The sequence below is a fragment of the Leucoraja erinacea genome, unplaced genomic scaffold (genome assembly GCF_028641065.1).
Source record: "Leucoraja erinacea ecotype New England unplaced genomic scaffold, Leri_hhj_1 Leri_247S, whole genome shotgun sequence".
Taxonomy (NCBI): domain Eukaryota; kingdom Metazoa; phylum Chordata; class Chondrichthyes; order Rajiformes; family Rajidae; genus Leucoraja; species Leucoraja erinaceus.
Genome location: NW_026576148.1, coordinates 52,362 through 75,709, shown reverse-complemented (window position 1 = coordinate 75,709; position 23,348 = coordinate 52,362). Strand labels below are relative to the sequence as shown.

Below are 23,348 nucleotides of genomic sequence, written 5' to 3'. Positions count from 1 at the left end.
GTACTCCATCTGCCATTTTTCAGCCCACTATTCCAACTGGCATAAATCTCTCTGTAGACTTTCAAAATCTACTTCATTATCCACAACCCCACCTATCTTTGAGTATAGAAGTTGGGATGTGATGTTAAAATTGTACAAGGCATTGGTGAGGCCAATTCTGGAGTATGGTGTACAATTTTGGTCGCCTAATTATAGGAAGGATGTCAACAAAATAGAGAGAGTACAGAGGAGATTTACTAGAATGTTGCCTGGGTTTCAGCAACTAAATTATAGAGAAAGGTTGAACAAGTTAGGGCTTTATTCTTTGGAGCGCAGAAGGTTAAGGGGGGACTTGATAGAGGTTTTTTTAAATGATGAGAGGGATAGACAGAGTTGACCTGGGAAAGCTTTTCCCACTGAGAGTAGGGAAGTTTCAAACAAAGGGACATGACATGAGAATTAAGGGACTGAAGTTTAGGGGTAACATGAGGGGGAACTTCTTTACTCAGAGAGTGGTAGCTGTGTGGAATGAGTGTCCAGTGACGGTGGTGGAGGCAGGTTCGTTTTTATCATTTAAAAATAAATTGGATAGTTATATGGATGGGAAGGGAATGGAGGGTTATGGTCTGAGCGCAGGTATATGGGACTAGGGGGGATTATGTGTTCGGCATGGACTAGAAGGGTCGAGATGGCCTGTTTCCGTGCTGTAATTGTTATATGGTTATATGGTTATCTTAGTATCATCTGCATACTTACTAATCCAATTTAACCACACCATCATCCAGATCATTGATGTACATGACAAACAACGGTGGACAAACACATCTCCCTGTGGCTCCCAACTACTCACTGGCCTCCAACCTGGCAAACAACCATCCACCATTACTCTCTGGCATCTCCCATTCAGCCACTGTTGAATCCATCTTGCTACTCCACCAATAATACCCAGCAATTGAACCTTCTTAACCAACCTTCCGTGAGGAACCTTGTCAAAGGCCTTACTGAAGTCCATATATACAACATCCACTGCTTTACCCTCATCAATTTCCCCAGTAACCTCTTCAAAAAATTCAAGAAGATTTGTCAAACATAACCTTCCAGGCACAAATCCACGTTGACTGTTCCTAATCAGACCCTGTTTATCCAGATGCTTATATATATATTATCTCTAAGCATCCTTTCCATTAATTTGCCCACCACTGACGTCGAACTAACAGGTCTATAATTGCCAGGTTTACTCTTAGACCCCTTATTGAACAATGGAACAACATGCGCAGGACGCCAATCCTCCGGCACTATTCCCGTTTCTAATGCCATTTGAAATATTTCTGTCATAGTCCCTGCTATTTCTACATTAACTTCCCTCCATGTCCTAGGGAATATCCTGTCCGGACCTAGAGACTTATCCACTTTTATATTTCTCAAAAGTGTCAGTACTTCCTCTTGTTTGAATCTCATAGTTTCCATAGCTACCCCACTTGTTTCCCTTACCTCACATAATTCAATATCCTTCTCCTTGGTGAATACCGAAGAAAAGAAATTGTTCAATATCTCCCCCAACTCTTTTGGCTCTGCAGATAGCTGTCCACTCTGACTCTCTAATGGACCAATTGTATTTATCCCTCGTTATCCGTTTGCTATTAATATAGCTGTAGAAACCCATTAAAAAGGTAATAGTGTGGCATTTGTATAGCAGTAAAGGGATCGGTCCGAGTAAGCATGAATCTTTGAAAGGAAAATCACACTTAACTAATCTTCTAGAATTGTTTGAGGATGTGACAAGCAAAATAGATGAAAGAGAACCAGTGGAGGTAGTGTATCTCGAGTTTCAGAAAGCAGTTGATAAGGTCCCGCACGCGAGACTGGTGACTAAAATTAGAGCACTAGGTATTGGGGGTAGGGTGTTGACTTGGATATAAAATTTGTTGGCAGACATGACGCAAAGAGTAGGCGTGAACGGGTCGTTTTCAGAATGGTATGGAGTGCCGCAATACTCGGTGTTCGGTCAGCAACTGATTACCATATATATTACTGATTTGGAAAAGGGAATTCGGACCAACACTAGCAGGTTTGCGGATAACACAAAGGTGGGTGGCAGTGTGAACTGTGAAGAGGATTTTAGGAGGTTACAGCGTGACCTGGGCAGGTTTCAGTGTGTGGGCAGATACGTGGCAGGTGCAGTATAATGTAGATACATATGAGGTTATCCACTTTGGTGGCAAAAACGAAGGGGCAGATTATTATCTTAATGGGGTTATGGTAGGTAAGGGGGGCGGGGTACATCGAGACCTGGGTGTCCTTGTACATCGATCACTGAAAGATGGCTTGCGGGTACAGCAGGCAGTGAAGAAAGCCAGTGAAGGAATGTTAGCCTTCATAACAAGAGGATTTCTGTATAGGAGTAGAGAGGTTCTTCTGCAGTTGTATAGGGTTCTGATAAGACCATATCTGGTGTATTGTGTAGTTTTGTTCTACAGATTTGATGAAGACATATTGGTGATTGGGACAGTGCAGCGTAGGTTCACGACATTGATCCGTGTGATGGTGTGACTTTGATATGAGGAAAGATTGAAAAGACTAGGCTTGTATTCACTAGAGTTTAGAAGGTTGAGGGGTGGGGGATCTTATAGAAACATATAAAATTATAAAAGGACTGGACAAGCTAGATGCAGGAAAAATGTAACAACGGGTTATTGATTGGGGATGATCAGCCATGATCGCAATGAATGGCAGTGCTGGCTTGAAAGGCCGAATGGTCTCCTCCTACACCTATTTTCTATGTTTATATGTTTCTAATAATCTCCTGTATTTATTGACACGGCCGTGCAAGCATTATTTGTGGAATATCGCGTATTCGCGGATCAACACGAGTGAATGGAGGATTTGGGGGAAAATAGCTTCAGTTATGTCAGAATCAGAATACGAATCAGATTTTATTAGTCAAGTATGTTTTACAACATACGAGCAATTTCACAGGAATTAAAACAATTCTCTGACACCGGCATCTGGCATGCAACAGATTCTACCACTGTCACACTCGATTGTCCATACTTCTCCGATACGACACGCACTCCGACATATTCCTCCCACGCTATTATGGCAACGGTCATCTGGTTGTAAAGAAAATTAATGTTGTCAATGAACTACAGAACTACTTAGGCACACTTACAAAGGAGGCAAAGAATGGCCTCTCCACGAGACCACGGATACACACTCTAAGCCTTTGAGCACGGCACCTCATGCTACTTATGATGGTGACGCTTCGGATACATATTTCAGGATACAACGCCAAGCAACAGACACGCCTAGCAGGTTTGATTCCAATGTGCTAACTCTGGTGGCTCGTTCATTGCCACCCGTGAGAGTGTCTGGCTTTCGGTAAAATTTCCCGTGGATGCAAGCGTAAAAGCTATTTCGTCAGATGCTGCCGTTCCCATGCGAACAGGTTTGAGACTAAACAAGGCGGGCATCTACTACAACCAGAGTTTTCCCATGAAGCATCTGAAAACTCTCCTATGAATGCGGAATAAGATTTGCCTGCGGTAGATGGAATTAATCTAAACATACATTCCTTACTATAGCTGTCGAATAAATACCGCGATCCTGTGGTCACTATCGTGTCAAAAATGTGGCTATAATTGCCAAAATAGACATTGTTGTTTGAAGCAATGCATTATCATTTTCTGCATTTCAGGACATTATCAAAATAACCTCTACCCTATGAGTGGGGCCCATCGGAAGTGTGGAGTGACAGTGCCAACTAGCTACCTGCTCCTATAAACTGACTTTCTTTATCGTTAGGGGGAGGTTGTCCCTCTGTTTGGCAACGATACCTGTATCGAGCTTGGTCTTCTTCGGCAAAGCAGTGCAGATTGCTCCTACCCAAGACTGCACTCCATTCTTGCCAGCTACTACGATCTTTTCTTGAAAGAACATTATACGCTCCCTCTCCAATACACTATTGTTCCATATCCAAATGTCCTCCCTGTTGTGCGTCCTGCGCAGCGCATTCCGGTTGCCACGCGCAACCGTATACAGAAATAAATCGATAGAAAGGAAGCTCCGGGGGGTCATCTCCCCTGTTACATCGGATTGGGTATCAACCATGGAGGCGGCACCAAGAAGAACAAGGAAGAGATGCGGATATGTATCAACCTGAAAGATCTCAACACCGCTATCAATCGACTTCATCACCCTATGACCATGGTAAAATAGATAGTTGCACACTTGGATAAGGCAACGGTGTTCATAGTTCTGGATGTCAAGAGTTTGTTTTGGCAGATTCTACTGGATTACAAATCCATGCTAACCACCTTCAGTACACCTTTCGGGCGATACCGATTGTGCGCATGCATTTTGGTATCAATTCTGCAAGTGACGTATTTCAGCGCACCATGGAACGGCTTTTTGCCGGCTATCCTTGCGCTATCATAGTTGATGACATTCGCGTTGCTGAACAGGACATGCAGGAGCCTGATACCAATTTGAAGATGGTGCTGGATCGTGGCTGAGAGATCAAGTTCAAGCTAAATCCCCTCAAGTGCAAATTCCGGATCAGCGTAGTGAACTATGTGGTCCACATTTTTACCAGTGAAGGTCTCAAGGAAACTGCGGTGATCGGCAAAATGACTGTACCCACTGTTTTTGCCAGCGGACAGAGATGTTTGGATATGGTGAACTATCTCGGGAAGCTCATCCTTAACTTCAGCGAACTATCTGCCTATTTCAACGTCAATCTACCTGTCACGCTGGATTGTGATGCCTCTCGGTATGGTTTCGGTGCAGCATGTCGGCAGGACGGCCGGTCTGTCACTTATGCATCACGAACAATTACATATACAGAAAAACGCTACGTACAGATTGAAAAGTAGCTACTAGCAGTGGTTTTGACCTGCAATGAAGTCAATGATTTTGTCTTTAGAAACATAGAAAAATAGGTGCAGGAATAGGCCATTCGGCCCTTCGAGCCTGCACCGCCGTTCAATTTGATCATGGCTGATCATCAAACTCAATATCCTGTACCTGCCTTCTCTCCATTCATAGAAACATAGAAACATAGAAACATAGAAAATAGGCGCAGGTGTAGGCCATTCGGCCCTTCGAGCCTGCACCACCATTCAATATGATCATGGCTGATCATCCAACTCAGTATCCTGTACCTGCCTTCTCTCCTTACCCCCTTTAGCCACAAGGGCCACATCTAACTTCCTCTTAAATATAGCAAATGAACTGGCCTCAACTACTTTTGTGGCAGAGAATTCCAGAGATTCACCACTCTTTGTGTGAAAAATGTTTTCCTCATCTCGGTCCTAAAATACTTTCACTTTATCCTTAAACTTTTACCCCTTGTTCTGGACTACCCCAACATCGGGAACAATCTTCCTGCATCTAGCCTGTCCAACCCCTTAAGAAATTTGTACGTTCTTTAAGATCCCCCCTTAATTAGAGTTAGAATCGGCTTTGGAAAGTCTTTAGATATTCTTTAGGTAGTCTTTAGATAGTCTTTAGAAAGACTATCTGTCGAGCCCCTGGTCACCATTCTGAACAAACCAATTCACGCTGCATCAGCGCGTCTGCAACGTCTGTTGTTGCAGCTTCAGAGGTATGATGTTACCATTCTTTACAAGCGCCGAAACTACATGCATCTGGTTGACACTTTGTCCCGGGCGCTTCTGTCTGTATGGAGATACATGCCGAACTTGAGGAATTATGCAAAAAAAATCGTGATTCAGAAGTCAGTTCGTCAACTCCACTAATTCGTGTCAAATATGTTTCTTATGTCTAATAAGGATGGAGGATGTAGAATCAGCCTTGCACTGATGTGCCTTCACCCCTTTGTGCTGTATAACATTTCCCACTGCTAAACAACGGATTTCCAGTAGGTATTATATGACAAGCATAGACCTTGAGGATGCATATTACTCAGTGTCTGTTCATTGCGATGATATGAGATATTTGAAGTTTAGCTGGATGAGTCAATAATGGCAAATCAAAGCACTGCCTAATGCTTTAACCTCAGCTCATAGATTGTTTAGCAAATTGTTAAAACCAGTTCTGGGGCAATTTCGAGCTCAGGGTCATATTGCAATGGCCTATTTGGACGATATTTTCATTGTAGGAAAGTCGGGACACAGCTAAATCGTCCATTTCCGTTGTTAAACTCACTTTTGAGAAATCGGGGTTCATCATTCATCCAGATAAATCCAAATCAACACCAGTCAAAGTTATGGATTACTTGGCTTTCACTATTAACTCAGATCACATGTTGGTGACTTTGCCCAGGGATAAGAGGCTGCAGTTAATTGATGGCTGTATCGAGCTCATTGAAGAACAACGACCTTAAATTAGACAGGTGGCCAGCTTGATGGGCAAATTAGTGGCTGCTTTTCCAGCTGTGCAGTTTGGACCTCTGCATTACCAACAATTACAACGAGCAAAAGATCATGCACTGAGAACACATTCAGGTAATTATGACAGGCTCATGAAATTACCAGTGAAAGCCATTGCTGGTGTATCATGAATGTCTCAAGTACTTCCAGTAAAATTTTGGTTGATCCACCTTCCATAGTCTTACTGACTGATGTTAGTGCTCTAGGTTGGGATGCTACTGATACTTTTTCCAGCTGGGGAGGCAGATGGAATATACATGAGGCACCTCTTCTGCAATTACGAGCGATCAGTTATTTCGAGCTTTTGGGAACATTTTATTGGATTAAAGCTTATTGCTCTACTAAGAGTCACTTGCATGTTCAGGTTCAAATTGACAACATTACAGCAGTGGCGTATATTAATCATATGGGTGGAGTCAAGTCTGAATCTTGTGATAGATTGGCAAATCTGATTTGGACCTGGTGTATTACCAGATATATTTGGCTTTCAGTAATCCACTTACCAGATAGATTCAACATAGTGGCAGACACAAGGTCACGCCAATTCGATGACAACACAGAATGGATGATGAGTCATGAGATATTTAAAGATATTGTAGCTCGGTTTGGGATGACAGATATCGATTTTTTTGAATCCAGACTCAACCACCAGTTGCCTAAATATGTTTCATGGGAACCAGATCCTGGAGAAGCAGCGGTATATGCATTCTCGTTGCATTGGGGTGGAATGTTTTTATATGCATTTCCTCTCCATCAGGAGCTCTATTTGAGATAACCGTGCAAGAACAGTCTCCGTTTGCAAAGGGGGATCCTCCTGGCACGATTCGGGGTCTGTTGGCGTAGCAGACTTAGAAGTGGCCTTACGCTCCAACAGCGCGGCGATGGTGTTCAAAGGCAACGTGTCTGCAGTCACTAGCACCTCTGCGAACGATGGTCTAGGTGAGCTAGGCGGGCACCCGCTAGCCGCACTCCCGCGGCCTTCCAACGTTTTACCAGGTGCTCGCCTCGCCTTCACCTTCGACATTTTCTACATGTTCAACTTGATCTGAAAAACAAACCTTTTCACCAGAAAGCTACCTCCGACTAAGCTGAGCACTTACTTTGAGGTTTCAAAACTTATCGCTGGAGGAGCGCTGCTCCTCCGACCGGTCGCTGCGTCATGCGTCTAAGGTAATGATGCACATTCAGTTGGATGGGGTCTTCTTCAAATAGTCACTCACGTGACTCTGAAGTAATTTTGGTTGGCAGACAGGAAACAAAGAGTATGGATTAACGGGTCCCTTTCAGAATGGCAGGCAGTGACAAGTGGGGGTACCGCAAGGCTCGGTGCTGGGACCACAACTAGTTACAATATTGATTACTGGATCAGATGAAGGAATTGCAAGTAACATTAGCAAATTTGCAGATGTCACAAAGCTGGATGGCAATGTGAACTGTGAGGCGGATGCTCTGAGAAAGCACGGTGATATGGATGGGTTGGGTGAGTGGGAAGATGCATGGCAGATGGAGCTTAATATGGATAAATGTGAGGTTATCCACTTTAGTAGCAAAAACAGGAAGGTGGATTATTATCTACATGGTGTCAAGTTGGGAAAAGGGCAAGTCAAGAGAGTCTCTTCTCATGTGTCCCAGATAGTTCAATGTTTGGCCCAGGACTGTTTGGAGTCTGTAGCCTAGGCAATGAACAGGGACTCACAACGGACATGAATGAATACGCCACAGCCGTTACAAACATCGGAAAGAAATAGACACATAGAAAATGGGTGCAGGTGAAGCCCTTTGAGCCAGCACCGCCATCCTTTGTGATCGTGGCTGGTCGTCTACAATCAATAATAACTCGTGCCAGCCTTCTCCCCATATCCGTTGATTCCACTAGCCTCTGGAATATACCTTAAATCCATCTCTCTCTTGAATCCATCCAGTGATTTGGCCTCCACTGCCTTGTATGGCGGGGATTTCCACAAAATTCCCAACTCTCTACGTGAAATTGTTTTTTTTTCACCTCTGTCTTAAATGGCTTCCCCTTTATTCTAAGAATGTGGCCCCTGGTTCTGGACTCGCACAACATTGGGAACATTTTTCATGCATCCATATTATCCGGCCATTTTACAATTTATATGTTTCTAAACAATACCCCCTCATCCTTCTGAACTTATGTCAATATAAGCCTCATATTTTCAATCTTACCTCATATGTCAGTCCCGCCATCCCAGGGGTCAATCTCGTGAACCTGCGCTGCACTGCCTCAATCACAAGGATGTCCTTACTCAAATTGGGAGACACAAATCGTACACAATACTCCAGATGTGGTCTAACCAGGACACTATACAACTGCAGAAGAAACTCTTTACCCATATACTGAAATCCGCTTGTTATGAACGCCAACATTTCATTAGCATTCTTCACTGCCTGTTGTACCTGCACGCCAACGTTCAATGACTGGTGTACACCAAGGTCTTGCTGTACCTCCCACTTTCCTACCTAAAAACATTGCGATAATAATATGCCCCCTTGTTTTTGCCGCTCAAAGTGGATAACCAGATTTATCTATATTATACTGAATCTGCCATGCATCTGTCCACTCACTCAACCTGTCCAGGTCAACTTGCAACCTCCAAACGTCCTCTTCACAGTTCACACAGTCCACCCATATAACCATATAACCATATAACAATTACAGCACGGAAACAGGCCATCTCGGCCCTACAAGTCCATGCCGAACAAGTTTTTTTTTTTTTTTTTTCCCCTTAGTCCCACCTTATTTTTTTTAGTCCCAATTTATTTTTAAATGATACCAATTAACCTGCCTCCACCACTTCCACTGGGAGCTCATTCCACACCGCCACCACTCTCTGCGTAAAGAAGTTCCCCCTCATATTACCCCTAAACTTCTGTCCCTTAACCCAGCGTTGTGTCATCCGCAAACTTGCTAGTGTTGCTCCTAATTCCTTCTTCCAAATGATTAATATGTATATGGTAAACAGTTGTGGACCCCACACCAAGCCTTGCGGCACTCCACTCGCCGCTGCCTGCCATTCCGAAAAAGACCTGTTCACTCCTACACTTTGCTTCCTGCCTGCCAACCAATTTTCTATCCATGTCAACACCTTACACCCATTATCATGTGCTCTAATTTTAGTCACCAGTCTCCCGTGTGGGACATTGTCAGTGGTTTTCTGAAAGTCTAGTTACACAACAACCACCGGCACCCCTTCTTCCATTTTACTTGTCACATCCTCCAAAAAGTCCAGATAATTAGTCAAGCATGATTTTCCTTTCACATATCATTGCTGACGGACTAAACCTTTTACTGCTATCCAAATACCCCATTATTAATTCTTGACTCCTGCATCTTTCCCACCATCGAAGTCAGGCTAACGGATCTGTACTTCCCCGTTTTCTCCCTCGCTTCTTTCTTGCAAAGAGGGACATTAGCCATCCTCCAATCCACAGTAATAGGTCCAACTAGTGCCTTATTGCCTCACCTCAATCCACAGTGACTCTACCTCCTCAGTCCCTATGTCTTCCCTCGCAAGTCTTAATTCCATCCCGCACCAGCAGAGCTACCCCCTCCTCTGCCTACCTGCCATCACTTTCTATGTGATGTAAAACCATGAATATTAAGTTCCCAGGTCGGATCTTCCAGCAGCCACGTCCCAGTAATCCCCACAATGTCATATCAACCAACCTCTAACAGAGCCGCAAGCTCACCTACTTTACGTCTTATAACCATATAACAATTACAGCACGGAAACAGGCCATCTCTGCCCTACAAATCTGTGCTGAACAACTTTTTTCCCTTAGTCCCACTTGCCTGCACTCATAACATAACCCTCCATTCCCTTCTCATCCATACGCCTATCCAATTTATTTTTAAATGACACCAACGAACCTGCCTCCACCACTTCCACTGGAAGCTCATTCCACACCGCTACGACTCTGAGTAAAGAAGTCCCCCCTCATGTTACCCCTAAACTTCTGTCCCTTAAATCTGAAGTAATGTCCTCTTGTTTGAATCTTCCCTATTCTCAAAGGGAAAAGCTGATCCACATCAATTCTGTCTATCCCTCTCATCATTTTAAAGACCTCTATCAAGTCCCCCCTTAACCTTCTGCGCTCCAGAGAATAAAGACTTAACTTATGAAACCTTTCTCTGTAACTTAGTTGTTGAAACCCAAGCAACATTCTAGTAAATCTCCTCTGTACTCTCCCTATTTTGTTTACATCCGTCCTATAATTGGTCGACCAAAATTGCACACCATACTCCAGATTTCGTCTCACCAATGCCTTGTACAATTTTAAAATTACATCCCAGCTTCTATACTCAATGCTTTGATTTATAAAGGCTAGCATATCAAAAGCTTTCTTTACCACCCTATCTATATGAGATTCCACCTTCAAGGAACTATGCACGGTTATTCCCAGATCCCTCTGTTCAACTGTATTCTTCAATTCCCTACCATTTACCATGTACGTCCTATTTTGATTTGTCCTGCCAAGGTGTAGCACCTCACATTTATCAGCATTAAACTCCATCTGCCATCTTTCAGCCCATTCTTCCAAATGGTCTAAATCACTCTGTAGACTATGGAAATCCTCTTCATTATCCACAACCCCCCCTATCTTGGTATCATCTGCATACTTACTAATCCAATTTACCACACCTTTACAACAACCATCCACCATTACCCTCTGTCTTCTCCCATTCAGGCACTGTTGAATCCATCGTGCTACTCCTGCATTTATACCCAACAGTTGAACTTTCTTAACAAACCTTCCACGAGGAACCTTGTCAAAGGCCTTACTAAAGTCCATATAGAACCATTGTTTCTGAATTAACAATGTCACTCTCCATCCTAATGAAGAACTCAACCATATTATGGTCACTCTTGCCCAAGGGGGTACAACAAGACTGCTAACTAACCCTTCCTCATTACTCAATACCCAGTCTAAAATAGTCTGCTCTCTCGTTGGTGCCTCTACATGTTGATTTAGATAACTAATTTAGTTATGAAGGCCAACTTGCCATTCGCTTTCTTCTCTGCCTGCAGTACCTGCATGTTTTCTTTCATTGACTGATGAACAAGGACCACCATCTCCGGTTGTACATTCCCTTTTTTCAAATCAAGAGAGTTTATTGTCATGTGCCCCAGATAGGACAATGACATTCTTGCATTGATGCAGCACAACAGTATATTGTCGTCATAAAGACAGATCAGTTCATTGTGTCCATATACCATAGGATATAAAGGTACACACATCAATAAACAGATTAGGTGTAATAGGCTGCTTTGGTTCAGAGTTTGTTTGAAGTTGTGTTTAACAGTGTGATGGATGTGGGGAAGGAGCTGTTCCTGACCCTGGATTTTGCAGATTTTAGGCCCCTGTACCTTCTACCTGATGGTGGAGAGAGAGATGAGTGTGTGGCCAGAATGGTGTGGGTCACTGATGATACTGCCAGCCTTTTTGAGGCAGCGCCTTCAATAGTTCCCCTCAATGATAGGGAGGTCAGAGCCGATGATGGACTGGGCAGTTGTTACAACTTTTTGCATCCTTTTCTGCTCCTGGGTGGTCAGGTTGCCTACCATGCAACTTGTCAGTATGCTCTCTACTGTACACCTGTATAAGTTCGAGAGAGTCCACCTTGACATACCGACTCTCCGTAATCTCCTCGGGAAGTAGAGGAGCTGATGTGTTTTCTTTATGATTGCATCAGTGTTCTAGGACCAGGGGATGTCTTCGGAAATATGCAAACCTAGGAATTTGAAGTTCTTGACCCTTTCCACCATCGACCAATTGAAATAAATGGGACTGTGGGACCCATCCAACCCCCTTCCAAATTCCACAATCAGTTACTTTGTTCTGCTGGTGTTTTGAGCCTGGTTATGGTGCTCGCAGCATTTGATCAATTGGTCGCTCTCACTTATAAACTCTGACTCGTCCCCATCAGTGATACGTCCCACAACAGTGGTGTCGACAGCGAACTTGATGATGAACTCGTGCTGATTGTTATCGAAGATGGCACATTTCCACCAATATGGACAGACTGTGGTCTGTGAATATGGAAGTCGAGGATCCACTTGCAGATGGATGTGCAGAGACCCAGTTCTGCGAGCTTTGTAATCTGTTTGGAGGGCGTGATGGTATTAAATGAGTATGAGTTTTTGTCCTCCAAGTGGGCCAGAGCGGAGTGGAGAGCCAGTGAGATCGCATCCACCGTTGATCTGTTGTGGCGATCTGCAGTGGGTCCAGGTTTATGTCGAGGTATGAGTAGATTTGCGACATGATCAGCCACTCAAAGCACTTCATCACCACAGACGTTAGTGCCACTGGACCATAGTCATTGAGGCATGTCGCCTATTCTGCTTGGGCGCCGGTATTATTGATGCCGCTTAAAAGCAGGTGGGAACCTCGCACTTCAGAAGTGAGATGTTGAAAATGTCCATAACATCTCCAGCCAGTTGATCCACACAGGTTTTTAAAACACGCACATCTGGTCCAGGCACTTTCCAAATGTTCTCACCTCTAAAGGATCTTCTGACGTTGGCGTCTGTGACTGTGACCGAAATACAATCACGGCCAATTGGGGCTCGGGAAGGCACATCAGTGTTCTCCCTATCAAACGGTGCGTAAAATGCATTGAGCTCGTCCGGGAGTGATGCTTCACTGACATTTGAGCTACCTCCTGATTTTGCCTTGTAGGAGGAGGGGGAACCCGCGTACAACAGGGACGGATAGCACCTTAACAGGTGGGGGACCAGCATTCTGGCAAGCAGGTTTGCCAAAGCTACACAGGTGGTTTTAAACTAAATAATGGATGGGGGGTGGGGGTGGGGGTAGGGGGGGGGGTCAAATGGGATAGTCGAGGACGGAGTTAAAGGGAACGAGAGTGACCGGATAGTTAATGACCCCAGAATTAACGAGAACTAAAGGTCACAAAGGGATATGACCATGTGTAATATGGATCGATGTGAAAGGTAAGACGTGTAACGAATTAAAATTATTGTAAATGAATACGTGAAGTATAATGGATGGTTTGGAGTTTGTAAAATGTGTGCAGGATAGTTTTTTGCAGCAATACATAGAGGTACCTACTAGAGGTGGGGCAGTGTTGGACCTCCTGTTAGGAAATGAGACAGGACAGGTGGCAGAGGTATGTGTTGGGGAGCACTTTGGGTCCAGTGATCACAATACCATTAGTTTCAATATAATTATGGAGAGGGTCAGAACTGGACCTAGGGCTGAGATTTTTGATTGGAGAAAAGCTAACTTTGATGAATGCGAAATGATTTAACCATATAAACATATAACAATGGTTTAAAAGGAGTGAACTGGGACATTGTGTTTTATGGGAAGGATGTATAAGAGAAATGGAGGACATTTAAAGGGGACATTTTAAGAGTACAGAATCTTTATGTTCCTGTTCGGTTGAAAGTAAAAAGTGGAAAGAGCCCTGGTTTTCAAGGGACATTGGACATCTTGTTCGGAAAAAGTGGGAGAACTACAATAATTATAGGCAACATGAAATAAATGAGGTGCTTGAGGAGTATAAGGAATGTAAAAAGAATCTTAAGAAAGAAATTAGAAAAGCAAAAGAAGACATGAGGTTGATTTCGCAAGTAAGGGGAATGTAAATCCAAAGGGTTTCTGCAGCTATATTAATAGCAAAAGGATAACGAGGGATAAAATTGGTCCATTGGAGAGACAGAGTGGACAGCTATCTGCAGAGCCAAAAGAGATGGGGGAGATATTGAACAATTTATTTTCGTCGGTATTCACCAAGGAGAAGGATATTGAATTATGTGAGGTATGGGAATTAGTAGAGTAGCTATGGATACTATGAGTTTCAAAGTAAAAGAAGTACTGACACTTTTGAAAAATATAAAAGTGGATAAGTCTCCAGGTCCTGACAGGATATTCCAAAGGACATTGTGGGAAGTTAGTGTAGAAATAGCCGGGGCTATGACAGAAATATTTCAAATGTCATTAGAAACGGGAATAGTGCCGGAGGATTGGCGTACAGCGCATGTTGTTCCATTGTTTAAAAAGGGTTCTACGAGTAAACCTAACATTTATAGGCCTGTTGGTTTGAATTCAGTGGTGGGAAAATTAATGGAAAAGATACTTAGAGATAATATATATAAGCATCTGGTTAAACAGGGTCTGATTAGGAACAGTCAGCATGGATTTGTACCTGGAAGTTCATGTTTGACAAATCTTCTTGAATGTTTTGAAGAGGTTACAAGGGAAAGCAGTGGATGTTGTCTATATGGACTTTAGTAAGGCCCTTGACAAGGTTCCTCATGGAAGGTTTGTTAAGAAGTTTCAACTGTTGGGTATAAATGCAGGAGTAGCACGATGGATTCAACAGTGCCTGAATGGGAGAAGACAGAGGGTAATGGTGGATGGTTGTTTGTTGGGTTGTAGGCAGGTGACTAGTGTGGTGCCTCAGGGATCGGTGTTGGGTCCTTTGTTGTTTGTCATGTACATCAATGATCTGGATGAAGGTGTGGTAAATTGGATTAGTAAGTATGCAGATGATACCAAGATAGGGGGGGTTGTGGATAATGAAGAGGATTTCCATAGTCTACAGAGTGATTTAGACCATTTGGAAGAATGGGCTGAAAGATGGCAGATGGAGTTTAATGCTGATAAATGTGAGGTGCTACACCTTGGCAGGACAAATCAAAATAAGAAGTACATGGTAATTGGTAGGGAATTGAAGAATACAGTTGAACAGAGGGATCTGGGAATAACCGTGCATAGTTCCTTGAAGGTGGAATCTCATATAGATAGGGTGGTAAAGAAAGCTTTTGATATGCTAGCCTTTATAAATCAGAGCATTGAGTATAGAAGCTGGGATGTAATTTTAATATTGTACAAGGCATTGGTGAGACGAAATCTGGAGTATGGTGTGCAATTTTGGTCGCCCAATTATAGGACGGATGTAAACAAAATAGGGAGAGTACAGAGGAGATTTACTAGAATGTTGCCTGGGTTTCAACAACTAAGTTACAGAGAAAGGTTGAACAAGTTAAGTCTTTATTCTCTGGAGCGCAGAAGGTTAAGGGGGGACTTGATAGAGGTCTTTAAAATGATGAGAGGGATAGATAGAATTGACGTGGAAAAGCTTTTCCCACTGAGAGTAGGGAAGATTCAAACAAGGGGACATGACTTGAGAATTAAGGGGCTGACGTTTAGGGGTAACATGAGGGGGAACTTCTTTACTCAGACAGTGATGGCTGTGTGGAATGAGCTTCCAGTGAATGTGGTGGAGGCAGGTTCGTTTTTATCATTTAAAAATAAATTGGATAAATTGGGAAGGAAATGGAAGGTTATGGTCTGAGCGCATGTATATGGGACTAGGGGAGAATATGTGTTCAGCACGGACTAGAAGGGTCGAGATGGCCTGTTTCCGTGCTGTAATTGTTATATGGTTATATGGTTATATGGTTTAAAACGCTTTAGATTCTGGAGTAGTTCCTGAGGATTTGTGGGTAGCAAACGTAACCCCACTTTTCAAGAAGAGAGGGAGAGATAAAACGGGGAATTACAGACCAGTTAGTCTAACATCGGTAGTGGGGAAACTGCTAGAGTCATTTACTAAAGATGGGATAGCAGCACATTTGGAAAGTGGTGAAATCATTGGACAAAGTCAGCATGGATTTACGAAAGGTAAATCATGTCTGACGAATCTTATAGAATTTTTCGAGGATGTAACTAGTAGAGTGGATAGGGGAGAATCAGTGGATGTGATGTATCTAGACTTCCAGAAGGCTTTCGACAAGGTCCCACTTAAGAGATTAGTATACAAGCTTAAAGCACACGGCATTGGGGGTTCAGTATTGATGTGGATAGAGAACTGGCTAGAAGGAAGCAAAGAGTAGGAGTAAATGGGTCCCTTTCACAATGGCGGGCAGTGACTAGTGGGGTACCGCAATGCTCAGTGCTGGAACCCCAGCTGTTTACAATATATATTAATGATCTGGATGAGGGAATTGAAGGCAATATCTCCAAGTTTGCGGATGACACTAAGCTCGGGGGCAGTGTTAGCTGTTAGGAGTATGCTAGGAGACTGCAAGGTGACCTGGATAGGCTAGGTGAGTGGGCAAATGTTTGGCAGATACAGTAAAATGTGGATAAATGTGAGGTTATCCATTTTGGTGGCAAAAACAGGAAAGCAGACTATTATCTAAATGGTGGCCGATTAGGAAAATGGGAGATGCAGCGAGACCTGCGTGTCAGTAAACCAGTCATTGAAAGTAGGCATGCAGGTGCAGCAGGCAGTGAAGAAAGCGAATGGTATGTTGGCTTTCAAATCAAAAGGATTTGAGTATAGGAGCAGGGAGGTTCTATTGCAGTTGTACAGGGTCTTGGTGAGACCACACCTGGAGTATTGCGTACAGTTTTGGTCTCCAAATCTGAGGAAGTACATTATTGCCATAGAGGGAGTGCAGAAAAGGTTCACCAGACTGATTCATGGGATGTCAGGACTTTCTTATGAAGAAAGTCTGGATAGACTTGGTTTATACTCTCTAGAATTTAGGAGATTGAGAGGGGATCTTATAGAAACTTACAAAATTCTTAAGGGGTTGGACAGGCTAGATGCAGGAAGATTGTTCCCGATGTTGGGGAAGTCCAGAACAAGGGGTCACAGTTTAAGGATAAGGGGGAAATCTTTTAGGACCGAGATGAGGAAAACAGTTTTCACACAGAGAGTGGTGAATCTCTGGAACTATCTGCTACAGATGGTAGTTGAGGCCAGTTCATTCGCTATATTTAAGAGGGAGTTAGATGTGGCCATTGTGGCTAAGGGGATCAGAGGGTATGGAGAGAAGGCAGGTACTTGATACTGAGTTGGATGATCTGCCATGATCGTATTGAATGAAGGTGCAGGCTCGAAGGGCTGAATGGCCTACTCCTGCACCTAATTTCTATGTTTCTATATTTGTATAACAATATGAGCTGAGGATAGTAGCAAGGAGGTACTTCTGCAGTTGCACAGGACCTTAGTGAGGCCTCACCTGGAGTACTGTGTGCAGTTTTGGTCTCCAAATTTGAGGAAGGACTTTCTTGCTATTGAGGGAGTGCAGCGTAGGTCACGAGGTTAGTTCCCGGGATGGTGGCACTGTCATATGCTGGGAGAATGGAGTGACTGGGCTTGTATAACTCCGGAATTTGGAAGGATCAAATGGGATCTTATTGAAACATAAGGTTATTAACGGTTTGGACACGTTAGAGGCAGGAGACATGTTCCCGGTGTTGGGGAAGTCCAGAACTAGGGGCCCCAGTTTCAAAATAAGGGGTAAGCCATTTAGAACGGAGATGATGAAACACTCTTTCACACAGAGAGTTGTGAGTCTGTGGATTTCTCTGCCTCGGTGGGTGGTGGTGGCCGGTTCTCTGTATAATTTCAAGAGAACGCTACATAGGGCTCTTAAAGATAGCGTAGTCAGGGGATATGGGGAGAAGGCAGGAACGGGGTACTGATTGTGGATGATCAGCCATGATCACATTGAATAGTGCTGCTAGTATGGCCGAAAGTCCTACACCTATTTTCTATTGTCTATTGAAGTTTGACAGTATATTTCCTAATACAAGTAGGGTATATACTCAGAACTGAACGCAATATTCTAAATGCGGTCTCACCAATGCCTTGTACAACGGCAACATGACCTATATATTCTGTATGATGAAGGCCAATGAGCCAAAAGCCTTCTTTGACCATCTTATCTAGCTGCGATTTAACCTTCAAGGAACCATGCCACTGCAGTCCCAGAGCCCTCGTGTCTACAGCTCCTCCGATGCCTTACATTCACTGTGTAGTTCCTGCCCTTGTTCGACGTCGAAAATGCAACAACACGTTTTTCTGCATAAAATTCCATCAACCATTCCTCAGCCCACCTGGCCAATCAATCCAGGTCCTGCCGGAATCTTTCTCAACTATCTTCGCTATCTTCAAAACTACCCACTTTTGTATCACGAGCAAACTTGCTAAACATTCCCTATATGTTCTCGTCCAAATTATTGATGTGGATGACAAACATGAACTGGCCCAGTACCGAAACCTGAGGCACAGCACTCGTCACGGGCATCCAGGCAAATTTACAAATTTGCGGATGACACTACGGTGGTGGGACTCATCTTCGGGGGGACAAATACGCCTACCGGGATGAGGTGGAGCAGCTGACAGTGTGGTGTGAAGAAAATAACCTGCTCCTCAACACCTTAAAGACAAAGGAAGTAATAATAGACTTCAGGAAGAATAAAACGGACATGGTACCATTGACTATCAGAGGGGACTGTGTAGAGAGGGTGGCGGATTTCCGCTTCCTGGGAATCCATATTTAGGAGGACCTGACGTGGGGCGTGAACACCACTGCGCTGCTGAAAAAGGTCCAGCAGAGACTGCACTTCCTGAGAGTGCTCAGGAAGAACAACATCACTCAGAGACTGCTGCTGTCCTTTTATCGGTGCTCCATTGAGAGCATACTAACATACTGTGTATGCGTGTGGTACACCAGCTGCACAGCGGCTCAGAGGAAAGCGCTCCAGAGGGCCATTGACAATGCCCAGAGGATTGTCGGCTGCCTTCTCCTTACCTTGGAAGACTTACACAATTCCTGCTGCACCAAAAAATCCCAGAGTATCATAAAGGACATTTCCCACCCCGGACACTCCCTGTTTGAACTGTTGCCGTCAGGCAGACGGTACAGATCTACAAGGACAAGGACGAACAGACTAAAAAACAGTTTTTACCCCACTGATATAAAAGCACTAAATGTAGCCGCCAAGGAACGCAGAGGCGAGACATACTAAGGGACTGTGGTACACTGTGAAATCGGCAGAAGGATGGAGGGTTGGGTGTTCATGCGTGATATTTTCGTGATATATATTTTAGTTGTTTATCTTTTAATATTTTATCTTGTATGTATCGTTAGCTTTTAGAAATGTTTGAATGGTGCACTGACTGGCTGACATTTTTAAATTTCGTTGTACATGGTTCATGTTACAATGACAATAAAGAAACTATTCTATTCTATTCAGTCAGAGAAGCAACCTACCACAGTTATCCACTGCTTCCTTCCATGGAAGCATGCAGATATGTCCTTACATATTGCATTTTCCCAGATCGAGGCGTAAAGTCTTTCCAGGGATAGAGAATGTTACAAAACCTACCTGAATCGTGTTTGAGAATCTGTCCCAGCCCCGTGTGCGCGATTTTGGCGCTGTTTAGAGGGGGCGGGTTTAAATCGCGATTTTTACTAGGCTGTTGCAATCGAAAATGTTCAGCCTAGTAAATCATTAACGGAAAATCGCTGAAAGACCCCATCGCAAAAGGTATTATTAGTTTTTATGGCCTTGTATAATAGTTATAGTAGTTTAAAAATCACTCTCTAAACCCGCGACCTCTCGCAGCCCCAGGGTTTTATAAAGCAAACAATTAAAGGTATGTACCTTATTTTTACATTAAAAGGGGCTTCTTAAGAACCCTGTATATAAAGTTTTCTATAGCGAGTAGCTCATTTTGGGCTCTTTATATCCCGCAGTATTTTTCTGGGCATTTCAGGGCACAAATCCAGCGCAATGTGAACGTTCTAAACCAGCGCGTTCACAGGATCCCACTAGAAAGCCGATTTAAAATGGACTTTAATTTACAGCAATTGAACACTAAATTCCTTCCATTTGGCCTATAAATTGATGTAAATGAGATTTAAAAATCATGTTTTATTGTGGATTATTTGTGAATATTATTTGGACACAGGCTATTTAAAAATGTTAATCATTTATTAAGAAATGGATAGATGTTTAGATCTAGTAATTGAAGTTTGAAATTAGCTACAATTGGGTAACTAACTAATTATATGCTTTAATTTCAGGTCATCCAAGTAAGATTATTTTATATTTGTTTCAGAATGGTTCAATCTATAATAACCAAAAATTTCATTCAGTACTCTTAATTTTTAAGAAGGTTATGGGCTTTTGACTGTCCATGATCACAGCTTTTTTGTTATGTCCATAGAAAATCAATAGGGAACAAGATGCCAATTTCCGAGTATGAAAATGGCCATAACTTTTTTATTACTTGAGATATGAAAGTGAATTAGGTGTCAAATTAAACTTATGCTTTATCTGGTGGGATAAATTGCAGACTTGATTTTTTAAATCTCAAAATTTTGTAACATTGCTAGAGAATGGGGACAAAGAGGTGAGTTCTCATGGATCGTTTATAAATTACCTTAGAATCGCATCGTTGCTTCGTGCAAACCTTGAGATTGAAACTGCTACGCAGAGAAGAGGTCGGTTTTAAATCAACTTTCTTTAAGTAAGCTAAGACATGTGAAAGTGCATGTGTATATACTTACCAGCATCGCCTGGATTCGACTCGCCGTTTACAAATGACTGAGACATCAGCAATATCCCGAAAAGGAAGAAAAGTGTCACGACCATTATTCTGCAGTAACACTTTTTTTCTGGATGAGAGATCTGGAAATGAAATGTGGAATATAACCTGAGTTCTTCTGCTTATATTGATCTGTGTGGCGTCGTGTGGATTTGCGATTGGCTTTCGATCATTATGGCAAGGCAGGGATGGGTGTGCTTCCAGAGCTGCTTTCGATTGGATGATATAACCATACAACCATATAACCATCTAACAATTACAGCATGAAAACAGGCCATCTCGGCCCTACAAGTCCGTGCCGAACAACTTTTTTTCACTTAGTCCCACCTGCCTGCACTCATACCATAACCCTCCATTCCCTTCCCTCCGATTAACTTTAGGTCGCTGACGAAACATGTGAAACTTCAGATTTTTTTGTTCTTGTCAAACGTGTTTACATTTGTTTACCGATAATATCCAGTTGCAAACGTCTTTATTCCGCGAATTAATAGTTGAGAATGTAGATGAGACAAATACAAAAACATTGAAAATCAAACAAGTACATGGATCGGAAAACTTAAAAGGGATTATGGGAAATTGGAAAGCTGTACCGTGTCGCCGTGTATCTGCTCTCCTCCTTTTCTGGTTCCCACCCTCGTGTCCCACAACTTGAAACTCTCGACTAGCATTTTCCAAAATCCCTCCGGGAATTGCAAGGCCATCAGCAAGCCTATTATACAATTATGGAAGAAAGCCTGTTCTGGGAAAGTGAATCGCATTGCATGCAGGGATCAGAGAGGGTATATTTTGTAGATATCACTAAAAGGGGAGTCATTGCCTATAGCAAAGCTGGTTATCATTGATTGCAGCAGGATATTTATCAGCTGGAAATCTGATAACACACACCAATCATAGCAATGTTGCAACATTTTGAGATTTTAAAAATCAATTCTGCAATTTATCCCATCAGATTAAGCATAATCTGTTTAATTTGACATCTAATTCACTTTCATATCTTCAGTATTAAAACAGTTATGGCCATTTTCATACTCGGAATTTAGCATCTTGTCCCCTATTACTTTTCCAATGACAACAGAAAAGCTGTGATCGAGGACAGTTAAAAGCCCATAATTTTCTTAAAAATTAAGACAACTGTAATGAATTTTCAGTGTTAATAGATTGAAGCATTCTGAAACAAATATGAAACAATCTTCCTTGCATGACCTGAAATTAAAGCATATAATTAGTTAGTTACCTAATTGAAGCTAATTAGAAATTTAAATTACGAGATCAAAATATCCATCCATTTCTTCCGAAAAGGTTAACATTTTTCAATAGCCTATGTTTCGAAATAAAATTCACACAAGAATTCACAATATAACATCATTTATAGCTATATTAATAGCAAAAGGATAACGAGGGATAAAGTTGGTCCATTAGAGAGTCATAGTGGACAGCTATCTGCAGAGCCAAAAGAGTTGGGGGAGATATTGAACAATGTCTTTTCTTCGGTATTCACCAAGGAGAAAAATATTGAATTATGTGAGGTGAGGGAAACAAGTAGAGTAGATATGGAAACTATGAGGATCAAAGAAGAGGAAGTACTGACACTTTTGAGAAATATAAAAGTGGATAAGTCTCCAGGTTCAGACAGGATATTCCCTAGGACATTGAGGGAAGTTAGTGTAGAAATAGCAGGGGCTATGACAGAAATATTTCAATTAGAAACGGGAATAGTGCCGGAGGATTGGGGTACTGCACATGTTGTTCTATTGTTAAAAAAAGGGGTCTAAGAGTAAACCTAGCAATTATAGACCTGTTAGTTTGACGTCACTGGTGGGCAAATTAATGGAAAGGATACTAAGAGATAATATATATAAGCATCTGGACAAACAGGGTCTGATTAGGAACAGTCAACGTGGATTTGTGTCTGGAAGGTCATGTTTGACTAATCTTCTTGAATTTTTTGAAGAGGTTACATGGGAAATTGATGAGGGTAAAGCAGTGGATGTTGTATATATGGGCTTGAGTAAGGTCTTTGACAAGGTTCCTCACGGAAGGTTGGTAAAGAAGGTTCAATTGTTGGGTATTAATGGTGGATATGCAAGATGGATTCAACAGTGGCTGAATGGGAGATGCCAGAGAGTAATGGTGGATGGTTGTTTGTCAGTTTCGAGGCCAGTGACTAGTGGGGTGCCACAGGGATCTGTGTTGGGTCCACTGTTGTTTGTCATGTACAATAATCTGGATGATGGTGTGGTAAATTGGATTAGTAAGTATGCAGATGATACTAAGATAGGTGGGGTTGTGGATAATGAAGTAGATTTTCAAAGTCTACAGAGAGATTTATGCCAGTTGGAAGAGTGGGTCGAAAGATGGCAGGGAGTTTAATGCTGATAAGTGTGAGGTGCTACATCTTGGCAGGACAAATCATAATAGGACGTACATGGTAAATGATAGGGAATTGAAGAATGTAGGTGAACAGAGGGATCTGGGAATAACTGTACAGTTCCCTGAAAGTGGAATATCTTGTAGATAGGGTGGTAAAGAAAGCTTTTGGTGTGCTGGCCTTTATAAATCAGAGCATTGAGTATAGA

General features: G+C 42.6%; 1 long non-coding RNA gene across 1 annotated transcript; it reads right to left on the bottom strand.

Annotated features, from left to right (window-relative positions):
* Positions 1-2,893: 2,893 nt before the first annotated feature.
* On the bottom strand, positions 2,894-21,152 carry LOC129716489 (uncharacterized). Its single transcript, XR_008726645.1, has 2 exons — positions 20,735-21,152; positions 2,894-3,089 (listed from the first exon to the last, which is right to left on the bottom strand). It is a non-coding gene; the product is annotated as an uncharacterized LOC129716489 (long non-coding RNA).
* Between the last annotated feature and the right edge of the window lie 2,196 nt (positions 21,153-23,348).